The 12,498-nt window shown below is 31.6% G+C and overlaps 1 pseudogene across 1 annotated transcript in view; it reads left to right on the forward strand.

Moving 5' to 3' along the window:
* Positions 1 to 12,498, forward strand: part of LOC143249432 (neural-cadherin-like) — a 353,442-nt pseudogene that overhangs the window by 156,529 nt on the left and 184,415 nt on the right. The window contains exons 13-14 of the transcript XR_013027781.1: positions 2,114 to 2,296; positions 4,750 to 4,936. The product of XR_013027781.1 is annotated as a neural-cadherin-like (transcript). The remainder of the gene's footprint in view (positions 1 to 2,113; positions 2,297 to 4,749; positions 4,937 to 12,498) is intronic.

Here is a 12,498-nt window from a genome sequence, read left to right on the forward strand (position 1 = left end):
AATTCTTTAAAAACAGTAAATAATGATTCCAAGGTTTAAGAAATACTTGAATAATCAGCAGAACCACGTAATGACTGAGCTATAAATATGAACGCAGAGTAAAGTCTACTTGCTGTGTATTTGGTTTATAGATGATCTTATGATATATTATACATATCAGTAGCTAAGAGTATATGGTATCTTACACAATTTAAACAGTAGGAAGATTTTAAACTTAGTTAAATTATACAAAAACTGAAATTAGGAGTACAAAAGTACTGATGACGTTACCATATGTGCAAGGGCAGTGTGGTACTGTGCATTGCAAGGGGAAAAATACTTGGGTATGGATCTGTTATCCCTCAGAACCCCATCTCACACAGCAGTATTTATGCGTTAAGGTTTTGGTTGTGAATTACTTCATTTGTTAATAGACACTTAAAGTACCCCTACTGTCATCATATTAAGTAGGAACATGGGAGAAATATCAATGAGCTTTTTTAATTACCAGAAAATTATAACCATTGTATCTGTGACTACATAAGTTGATCAATTTGTCATTTATTATGAGATCTCTCAGACCAAAATCTTTCTTTATTCCAAGGCTGTTAGGTGAGTTTCATGTTTTGAGTAATAGGTAAACCTCGCTCTCATTGAGATACCACCCCCTCCTATACGGCTGTTAGATTCTCTCAGAACTTTGCCGGCTGAACCTATCACGTGAGTAATCAAGGCAGGTCACTTAAGTGTTGTAATTACTTTAACGACGCAGACTGCTTTAAATTTTATAAGTTTTTGCACCTAATTACAAAATATCACGAACAAAAAAATATTTTGTACGCGAAGCACGACTTTTACCCCTAGTTACTACTTGAAACAATGTTAGAATAGTGTAGAATGGCTTGATAGCAGTTTCTATGTGTCATAAGTTACCACGTTTGAGAGCATTCCAACAATGTAAATATGTTTGCTATTCAAATAACAAATGCAATTATTTGTAACTTAAGAGTTCAAGTTGATGATTAATAAGTTTACTTATCATGTAGATGTTCATACGTTTTTCTCTTATACGCAGTTAACTGGGATACACTATCAAGACTGATATATCTATATAAAACCCTTCAAAATACAGTATATCGCTTACAGGTTAAATAACGTTAAGTTCAGAAACTGATTTCCTTTATATAGATAAATTTATTAAAAACTTACAAACTTTAAGTGTATAAAAGCTAGAATTAGTTAATTAAGATAATGCTTTTGACGTTTTGGCAGCATATGCGACAACTATAGGATACCAAATTACACAGTGAAACACTGTGATATCAACTGCGTAATAAATGGTGTTACCGGTGTTCGTTATGTAGTTGACGATCCATATATTTGTTGTGTAATTCTGCAACACATTGTGGTCGTACAAGCTGCTAAAACGACAAGCGCTTTCTTTTAAATAAATATAATTTTTACCTGTTTTAAGCCAGGGGGTTCCTAGTATGCAGCTGATCACAAACTCTGCACTTGTAAATATATTTGTGCAGTTAAAATATCGACTATATAACTACGTTCAAATGGATAAATATTAATATATATACATATATATATATTTAAGATTATAAAACTTCATTCTAAAGTTCGTAAATAAATGTATTTATTAGCATATTATTCATTGTTTATGCAAGAGGTGCAATAAAGAGTTATGCATTCAAAAAATTAGTTTTTAGTTAAGGTTAACAGTTCTATCTGTACAAATTTTGATAATTTATTTTATCTTGGTTTCAAATATGGTTTACTTCATGATGAAAATACATTTTTGTTCAGTTTCTAAATTGAAGCATGAAAATGGTGAGTGGGCGTTACTGGTAGCAGTACTTACCAACAGTTTAGACTGTTTCTTCCATATTATCTCTTAACTTACTTTCATAACAGTGGGATGCAATAAAACACCTGAATACTTACTAAGTTATAAAAACTAGTTATTTAAATCACGTGGGTGAATTTTAGAATACAAGCAAACTAAGTAGCATTGGAAAATAAATGTTATAAAAATAACATATAATCCACTAAGTTTCTAGTACTGTGATGAGGCAACGTTTTAAAAGTACACATATGATATCTCTTCTCAATATTCTGTTTTCAGAATAATGGATATAACATATTAGCTGCGGAATGCACGGTTTACGTCACGCTAGAAGATGTAAACGATGAAATTCCTTTATTTATTGAGACAGAACAAGAAACAGTACTAGAAGGCGTGCCTCCAATGACCAAAGTGACCACTGTGACTGCTGTTGATAAAGATGGAACATATCCAAACAATAAGGTATAAGTTACTGGTAATATTAACACCAGATTAAGTTAGTTAGTAAACATTTCTATAGCACTTTACTTTGGTGTTTACTTAAGTGGAGGAACCGTGTTCTGAGCCAAACAAACGTTCGTTTTCATAGAGCTGAAATTGAGTTGGTTTATCTTTCTTTTAAAGTTTAAGTTCTTTTGTTAAGAGTTGATTTATAATACTCAAGAAGCAAATAGTTTTCTAGTGCCACTTGGACATCTTAGTGATTTTATTTGCCTCAGAATATGTAATAAATTAGGGCTTAACATAACATATAAAGGTTTGTGCTGCCATCTATTGAATAGAAAGAGAATGATAACTTATTATTGTGTAAGGAAATTGTAGATATATACTGCTATAAAATACAATAAGATATTTAATTTCCATTTGTATTATAATTCAGGGGTACAGCAATGTATGGTAACTTATACATTTATCATATTAACGAAGGTTATATATTCAGGAACGAGTTTATGTCGTGAGAAAGAAAAGTGGTGATTACTATAATTGTACGACTTTATGAGGGAATAAACTCGTGCTTCACGTGCTATATATGTAATAAATTTATACAGATAGAATGTTGAGCAAATAAAAAAAAAGGTACACAAACGACATTGAATCTTCGACCTCCTGCATACGAAACGTGTGCTGTGTTATGTGAGTCAAAATACGAAAAAAATTCTTTTTTCACATATGCAGCATTATTACTCAAGGGAAGCACTATATATATATATAAGACAAGAGTGTGTATTTTAAAAGTAAATCTTGTAAATAATGCCGCTGTTGTATTATGTATTTGGCCATGAATGTAACAAAAGCATACTTAGCAGAACTTGGTTTGTATTTGAATTTAAAGTAAAAATGTGTAAAAATATGGAATTAATAACAAAACATATTTCTTTACAGAACATGTTTTGTATGAACACCTTGTCTTTATGGATGGTCAACGTGTTTTACAAAGATCTTCATAACCTTTATTGAAATCTGGATAAAGTGTTTTAATGATATGGAAATATTTTAAAATTATCAAAAATTCTGAAAATCAACTGTCCTCAATTTTCTCTGTTTCGCTTATTTCCTTTTCAGGATTGGTATCAACTCTTTTTTCAATCTTTTCTAAGTATTAGCAAAGCATTGGGTCTACAACTATTAATAATGCAAATGGTGTAATATTTTATTAATTTAGCGGATAAGTTCGTTCTTGCGCCCGAAGCGTATTTAAACACGTTAATGTTTAGGCACTTGTACTGAGATAGATTAAACGTATAACCGTTATACAACAGTGAGTTTCTAAATTTTGGACAGCAACTGTTGTAAAGATCACCAGTAGTCATATGTTTCTTTGTTGGAGTTGATGTTGTTGTTTTTAAACTTTTTGTATATTTTTTGTGCCTAAATCGCTTTGGTGCCTCATTTGAAACATTTAATAATAATAATTATTGATATTATATATTATATTTATGTGTGTTAACTGTAGAGCATCAAAAATGAATTAAGTTGTGGAATGGCCCGCCACGGCCAGGTGGGTTAAAGTACTCGACTCGTCATCTGCGAGTCACAGATCCGAATCTTCGACACACCAAATATGCTGGCCCTTTCAGCAGTGGAGATGTTATAATGTGACGTTCAATCCTACTATTCCTTGGTAAAAGAGTAACCCAAGAGTTGGCGGTGGGTGGTGATGACTAGCTGCCTTCTCTTTAGTCTTATACTGATAAGTTAGGGATGGCAGAATGACCTCATGTAACTTTACGCGAAAATCAAAAGCAAGCAAATAGTGAAATTGAATATATGCATAAATTATATAGCACGTAAACTTTCCCTTCACGTACGAAGCGTATTTAAACTACAGGCATAATTGTCAAGTTTATGAGCATGTTGAAATTTTTATTTTGAAATGTGACGATATTGCATTATTTATTAGCTATCAGAAGATAAATAATTAACGTGTCTTCTGTTACTCAAGTAATTGTCTTTAAACTTAGTGTTATAAACGTTGTATTTTTGTGGTGTTATAGGACAGTGCACATTAAACGTCTCCCATTGGCATAACGGTATGTCTGCGAACTTACAACGCTAAAACCTGAGTTTCGATACCCATGTAGGGCAGTGCACCGGTAGCCCCTCGTGTAACTTTGTGCTTAACTTCAAACAAACTCAACGAAGCTCTTTGGCATAAACAATGACGATTAAAAGCACGCGAATAAAAGACATAAAATTTAGGTATATGAAAATAACCAACGTTTCTTTTGCAACGAGTCGTCGTTTTGAAACAGGTTTGAGTCTAAATTATTTGTGTAATTTAAATTCGACAGTTTTTACCTTTGTATTTATTAGGAGTCTATGTGAATGATTTACACAGTTTAACCGTTCTAACGATTATGCCTTTTATCTATTACTACGATAATTAAATTTTATGCTATTTTTGTATACTTCAGGTAACCTATAAAATTGAAGAAGGAGACGATAGATTCTTCACTATTGACAAGGAATTAGGTATAATTTACACAAAGATTGAGTTCGACAGAGAAATTAAGCAGGCTTACGCTATTAAAGTATCAGCTGAAGATGGAGCTCTTTCAGATAGACCTCACGAGAAATTTGGTACAGCTAAACCAAATAAAGGTAATATTTCATTTAATTGCTGTTATTATTAGCGTGCATGATAAACATCGAGGATACTTTAACATTTATTATAAAGAAATATATATATAAGAAGAAAGTTTATGACTACAAAAATAATGTCACTTGTAAATATTTTTCAGCGCATCTAGCTTTAATATGGCTGTATAATTAAATTCTTACGTTGATTGTAACTCCCAGTAATACACATGCATGGTTTTAAATAAGATTTAATGACTCGATATCGTCCATTTTGCTGTAACTTTCTACCAAAAATGATCATACCTTATTAAAATTTCTAACCTTTTAAAGTCAATTCAGAGACAGAGAGAAGTTGAACCTTTTACTCCTGTTACACAAATTTCTTATTTATTAATTGGACTGAAAACGTACCTTAAGTATTTGTTTATTAGCTTGTCTAAGATTTCATTTCAATTATTTAGTTATGACTTACAACAGTAGAAAGCTCCGCAAGTGAGTGCTACTTATATGTCGAGGGAAGGGATAACATGATCATAGTTACAATTTTTGTTGTTAGAGCGCGTTTTTATTCAGCTATGACTCCAAATTATGCTCCTAGGTGGCGCGTCGTTAGGAATGCGTTGCTAGGTCGCCATGACAGGTGTCCATGATTGATGATTGTGTAATAGTAACATGAAGAAGAGAACGCATTTCTAGGCAGCTGTGACTCAAACAATACATGTTCAACATGAACGTAATTAATCATTAATAAGTAAATAATTTATAATTAATTAAATCGGCCTAAACAGAGCAATATCATACAATAATTAACATTTATACTTTATACAACGAATTACATCGTCGATAAAACGTTTATTACGTGATAACAATTTAACGAATTGGACGTTAAACAACAAAATAATTTACACGTGTTTTACAAAGCTATACTTTTACATATACTTAATCATTGCTATTATGGTAGGATTTAAAATATATATACTGTTACAGTACTTCTACAAGTCAACAACGTCTGGATTTAATTACGTTAAAATGTATTATCTGTAATAAAGATAATAACTGATTGACTTTATTTTCTAAATAACCATTGATCACCTTCAAATGCATACAAAACTTGTGAGAGAATGGAATACATTTATAAGTTGTTCATAGCTTCTTTCAAACAATGTCCTACAGGACACTTAATGCTTCACGAATCATGCATAACCAAATCATACAAAGATATGTAATAAACGAATAACATACTAATTATTATTATTTAAAATACCACAATTTTCAGATTGTCTATCACTAAACATACATACAAATTTCTGAATGTCGTTTCTATTATATATTCACAAGACTAACAAAGTAATTCTGCTTAATATTACCTCACACATAAGAAAAGGCCCTGGCTGCACGTGATTAAACGTAAAGCCTTCTTCTACAACACCTTGAAAATACTGATGTCACCAATACACTGTTTTCCGAGACTGACTCATTCATAGGTCAGTTCTGAGTTAATCAAGTCTATGTGGTTTGCAAAGTGAGTATTGTGTTGCAATGAAGAAGTAAAACAGAGTTTGATGAAAATACACCACTCCAAAGAAATAAAGCGTTACGGTCCAAAGTATTTGATCATCTTGGATAAGAAAGTATATAAAATTAGAAAAACCATGAGATTAGAATGAACCATATCTATTTCACAATAACTGGCTAACTAGTCAAGGACCAGTGATCAGTATATTTAATAACAGAATTTGTCATATATTATTTTACATTCAGAACATCAGTTACTGTGACCATTATACAAAATTGATAATAAATTATACATAAGATTAATATTAACCGTTGCAGATCGCTAAATGTATTCAGCTGGACTGTAATTATAATATTTATCTTAGAAAACTAAATACGTCATAAACTTAGTTTATAGTCTACAATCTGACATTCAGTATGCAAGTAAAAACTTATAAAATATCACATCAGACTTGGAGGGAAAACTTATTGTATTATTTTAAAATATTAAATAATTAGCTCAAGGAACAAGTGATTAACGTTCTGATAATAATTCAGTGTTTGCAACAAAAACATCGGTTACCATAATAATTTTATAATAACAAACTGTAATTAATATTCACTTTACACAGTAATTAAAAAATTCTTTATTTTAGAAATTATACAAAACATTTCAAAATTAAATCAGCTGTGCACTTTATTTACAGTTTGAAATTGAAAGTATACAAATCAAGACTTGTAAAATGTTACATATTAGAGAATATTTAAACGTTTACTCGTATAACGGACTGAAAAACAACTCTAATAGACATAAATAGACAGAAAAAGTGTAAAAAAATAACATATATTTCAATTGGTTATATAAAACCTAGAAAAGCCTGGCACGGCCAGATGGTTAAGGCGTTCGATTCGTAATCTGAGGGTCGCATGTTCGAATCCCCGTCGTACCAAGCATGTTCGCCTTTTCAACCGTGGGAACGCTATAATGTGACGATCAATCCCATTATTCGTTGATAAAAGTGTAACCCACGAGTTGAAGGTGGGTAGTGATGACTAGCTGCCTTCCCTCTAGTCTTACACTGGTAAATTAGGGACGGCTAACGCAGATAGCCCTCGTGTAGTTTTGCGCGAAATTCAAAACAAACAAACAAACAACCTAGAAATTATATTTCAGTATTTATCAAATTTGTTATGATAATACACACCTTTTCTTCCACGTTTTATAAATCCAGTATGCTTAAAGTCCAGATAAGCTGTTGCATCCATTATAATAGGTTTCGATCTATCGTACATCTCGCATCATTTGTCGTTTAAATAAACACACAAAGTTAGATGTATAGTCTTAACCATCTCGAAGGCGTAATCATTTAAGAACATAAAAAATGTCCTATCTTCTGTCTTACGGTTGAGCAATTTTTTTATCTAAGAGCATAATATCCTGAAATACATATGAATTAAATAATTTTTTATTTTAGTTAGTGAACAGTCATTGTTATATTTCCGTTGTTACTTAATATAGTCAATCCGCTTAAAACAAAAGTGAATATTCCATTCAACTTCAACGTGTGACATTTACAATATATTTACGGTAAACTTTTATTAAAATAAAAGTTAATTATAACTCACTGTCGCTATCTACGTAATTACAATATATTTAATATTTACCGAAACATTCTATTGAAATAAAAGTTAATTTTAACTCACTATCGTTCTATACGTAATTACAACATATTTCATATTTACCAAAAGTTTCTATTGAAATAAAAGTTAATTATAACTCACTGTTGCTATCTACGTATTTACAATATATTTATGGAAAACTTTTATCAAAATAAAAGTCAATTATAATATACTATCTATGTATTTACATGACATACAGCAAATGTCCGGACTGTATGTACTTAAATTTGTAAAATTTCGCTGTTAATTTAATTATTTAATTATTTCATATTTTGAAACATCGTTTCTTAAACGAAATGTTCAACTACTGTACGTTGAGCCCAGTTTTGACTTATCTAACACCAGTGATAAATATGATTTGTTTATTACACTGACGTATGAATATCATAAGAATTACACACAGAATGTACCATTTGTCTAAATTGATATTTGAATATTTCAAACCACGTAGATTTTGAAGCTGTTACCGTAACATGAATTATCTTTTATTTAGACGTTATTATATTTATAAAAAATAATCAGTTACAAATCAGAGCTCAGTGTTGTTGTTGTTTTTATATGAAATTCGATTCGCTTCATAAACTACTATACTGTCTTTAATACATAAAGTAAAATCTCTGATACCCAAACTGATACGTTTGTAGACAAAACTTCAAGATATACCAAATGCTATTTAGGAAAACTTCTTAATTTATAAAATACCGATATTCACTTCAATGTGATAATACCTTCCCTATATACATGTTCAAGTAGATTACCATACATCAAACTTGAGGAACAAGTAATCCAAGTTTCTTTATTTTAGACATTACATAAGCATCTTCATACATTTGAAAACTAAACTTCCTGTCTTCCATTGTGCTCAGTTTCACATATCACTACCATACAGCTTAAAACTAATGTATTATCTTTAATATATATATATATATATATATATATCTGAGTAAAGATTTGAAAACTATCACACATACATAGGTATATTGTTTATCATTACAGAATAAACTTTGCAAATAAAACAAGCTGTATGTTCACCATACATTATCTCTGACAATGATTCTGTAACAGAGTAAATTTGTATATTCTTAAATTGTGTATAATACCACAGAAATCTAAACGTACATTCACAATATCTGACTTTTAAATATAAAACACAAAGTTATATAGATAAATTAACTTCTTGAAGGTGTAGTCATGTAGATACTTATAGAAATATCAGCATTGTTCATCTTATAATTTGGAAACTTTTTATCTGAAGATGAAAGTACTTTGACAGTATAGTAATTTTTGATATTTACAAATAACACAACAGAAATAAGTTTTTATATCAAAGAATAAAATATGACTAGTAGAGAAGGGAAACCCTTTTACATTAATTTTGTGATCGTTGATGTCACATGACAGTAAATTAGTGTACATAGTCCCTACGGTGTTATTTCTGCCAGTGTCACATGACAGTAAATTAGTATTCATAGTCACTACGGTGTTATTTCTGCCAGTGTCACATGACAGTAAATTAGTATTCATAGTCACTACGGTGTTATTTCTGCCAGTGTCACATGACAGTAAATTAGTGTACATAGTCACTACGGTGTTATTTCTGCCAGTGAAAAAAACAAAAAACGTTTCAAGCTAAATAAAAGTAAGAAACAAATACCAAGGTAATCGGAGTTTTCTTTCCTATGGATCTTTAAGAAACACTTATATTTAATTTAGATATACGATTACCTTTTAAAGTTACGTCTGAATATGTAAATTTATCGCCGATGGAGGACATATTGGTTCGCAATGTCGGCTGGAAAAATATCTTTTAAAACACTATACCTGATATTAGCGTTACAACATTTAGTTATGTAGTTAATTTTAGTTGAGACACTTCCAGCCAGCTGGAAATGTATCAGAGCATCTATTAAAATAGTATAACAATTATTAACTTTCGTGATGACGAGAAACCCACTTGAAGTAAAAATATATCTCATGACGGCTGGTATGGGAATTAATAATTACTAATAAAGCAGAGAACAACGTTTCGACCTTCTCAAAGATGTTAACCTGAATAAGACCTAAGAACGTTGTTCTCTGCTTTATTAGTGAATGTTAATACCCATACCAGTCGTCCTGAGATACAGTTATTAACTTTACATATGATATTTCAAGCTAGCTGGAAATATATCAAAGTATCAGTGAAAACAGCATAACAGTTATTAATTGTGTTAAAACTTTAGATACGATATCACTTCTTAATTGACTATTCAACATGCATACTACGCGCAACATCAAAGTTGTACTGCTTTTACATCTAATTAAAATAAGCTAACTTGTCTTGTCCACTATTTTTTTATATGTGGCCTGGCATGGCCAAGCGTGTTAAGGCGTTCGACTCGTAATCTGAGGGTCACGGGTTCGCGTCCCTGTCGCGCCAAACATGCTCGCCCTCCCAGCCGTGGGGGCGTTATAATGTGACGGTCAATCCCACTATTCGTTGGTAAAAGAGTAGCCCAAGAGTTGGCGGTAAGTGGTGATGACTAGCTGCCTTCCCTCTAGTCTTACACTGCTAAATTAGGGACGGCTAGCATAGATAGCCCTCGAGTGGCTTTGTGCGAAAAACAAAACAAAAAAAAATTTATATGCGGCAAACCATACAATTAAAACAAGTAACATTGATCTTGTAATGTTTTTATTTGTTTTATCTAATCTTTATATTTTATAACTGTTTGAGCTTACCAACTATTTTTGTACAAGTGAAACTTAGTAGGTAAAATATGCAACATATTTTGTTGAATCAAACAAAAATGGCACATTTCACATATCAAACTTGCATGGCTATTATTTTAAAAGAGGGGTTTTTCTCTATACTTTAACATATTCTTGTTTTCTTTTCATAAGCCATTAAAATGACGTATCTCACTTGTTTTTGTGCATTATAAATACTAGTGGTTACTCTCTCACCTCCGTGTTCAAAGGAAACCGCCTCATTGAGAACTCGCCGAGCCAAAGGAAGAAGGGTAGAGATGGTGACATTATAATTTCATAAAGTGTCACTAGATGGGGCGCAACAGGAGATGGGTAGAGACATAATGTTATCAGGAACGATTACGTCACAGTTCCACGAAGTGTCACCAGAGAGCATGTTGCTTAGGCGTGTTGCTAGATTACCAAAACAGGTAGACATGAAGTGGATCAGCATAGCCTAGCATGGCTAGATTTCATACAGTCAGTATAAAATACTAATTAATTCTATATTTAATCATACGTCTTGAAGTTTTATATGTCAACCATTCTGAAAAGGTCACTTATTTAACATGCACGTTTGACTTTATCTAAATATGTTTAAGTAAAATGTTTCATTCTACACGTGCTAATTTATAGTTTTATCTTACACGAATTTTGAAAGGATGGACAGTGTTACTGTGTATATTTAATTATGTTATAAGTAAAAACCATTATTTTAACAACAATTTTGTTTTCTATAGAATTTTGCTTCCGATATGTTTGTAGACTTACGATGCTAGAAACTAGGTGTTGATACTTGGTGGGCATAATACAGAAAGCCAATTGTATAGCTTTGTACTTACTTGCAAATGAGCAGACCTATTATTTTACTTTCACAAATCAATAAGACAACCTTACGTTGTAACATATACGTTATCCATTATTTGAATGAGAGCCTAATTCATTTGACTACAATTAAAGGTATTAATTAAAAGAAGGAATTTCTGTATATCCATCTATCTTCTATAAAAACTTCGTAAAATATGGAGACTGTCTAATCTATAAGACACTCTTAGAAAATATATCATACACACATGGACTCTGGACAGTATGTCAACCTAGCAAAACTTTAACTTTTAGAAAATATAAAGGTCGTTACGTAGTGACATGTGAGGGAAAAGTAAATATAGAAAAATAAAATATAAATTTGTTTTGTTTTATTTCGCACAAAGCTACTCGAGGGCTATCTGTGCTAGCCGTCCCTAATTTAGCAGTGTAAGACTAGATGGAAGGCAGCTAGTCATCACCACTTACCGCCAACTCTTGAGTTACTCTTTTAATAACGAATAGTGGGATTGACCGTCACATGGTAACACCCCCACAGCTGAAAGGGCGAACATGTTTGGTGCGAGGGGGATTCGAACCCGCGACCTTCAGATTACTAGTCGAACGCTTTAAAACACCTAGCAACGCCGGGCCAAGATATAAATAAGACAGAAAAATCCAATTTTAGGCAAAAAGCAAGTTCGGTACAGTCTGATGTGGTTGTTATTCAAAACCATTGTATGGCTCAATAAACTTGGGTTTTAGGCTGTACATGTCACATAGTTTTACTACAAGGAGAGGCAGAAAACTTTCATTACAATAAAAGTTAATTATAATACATTATTGCTATCTATATATTTACATTATATTTAATA

Source organism: Tachypleus tridentatus, chromosome 1 (assembly GCF_004210375.1).
Source record: "Tachypleus tridentatus isolate NWPU-2018 chromosome 1, ASM421037v1, whole genome shotgun sequence".
In the NCBI taxonomy this organism is placed as follows: Eukaryota; Metazoa; Arthropoda; class Merostomata; order Xiphosura; family Limulidae; genus Tachypleus; species Tachypleus tridentatus.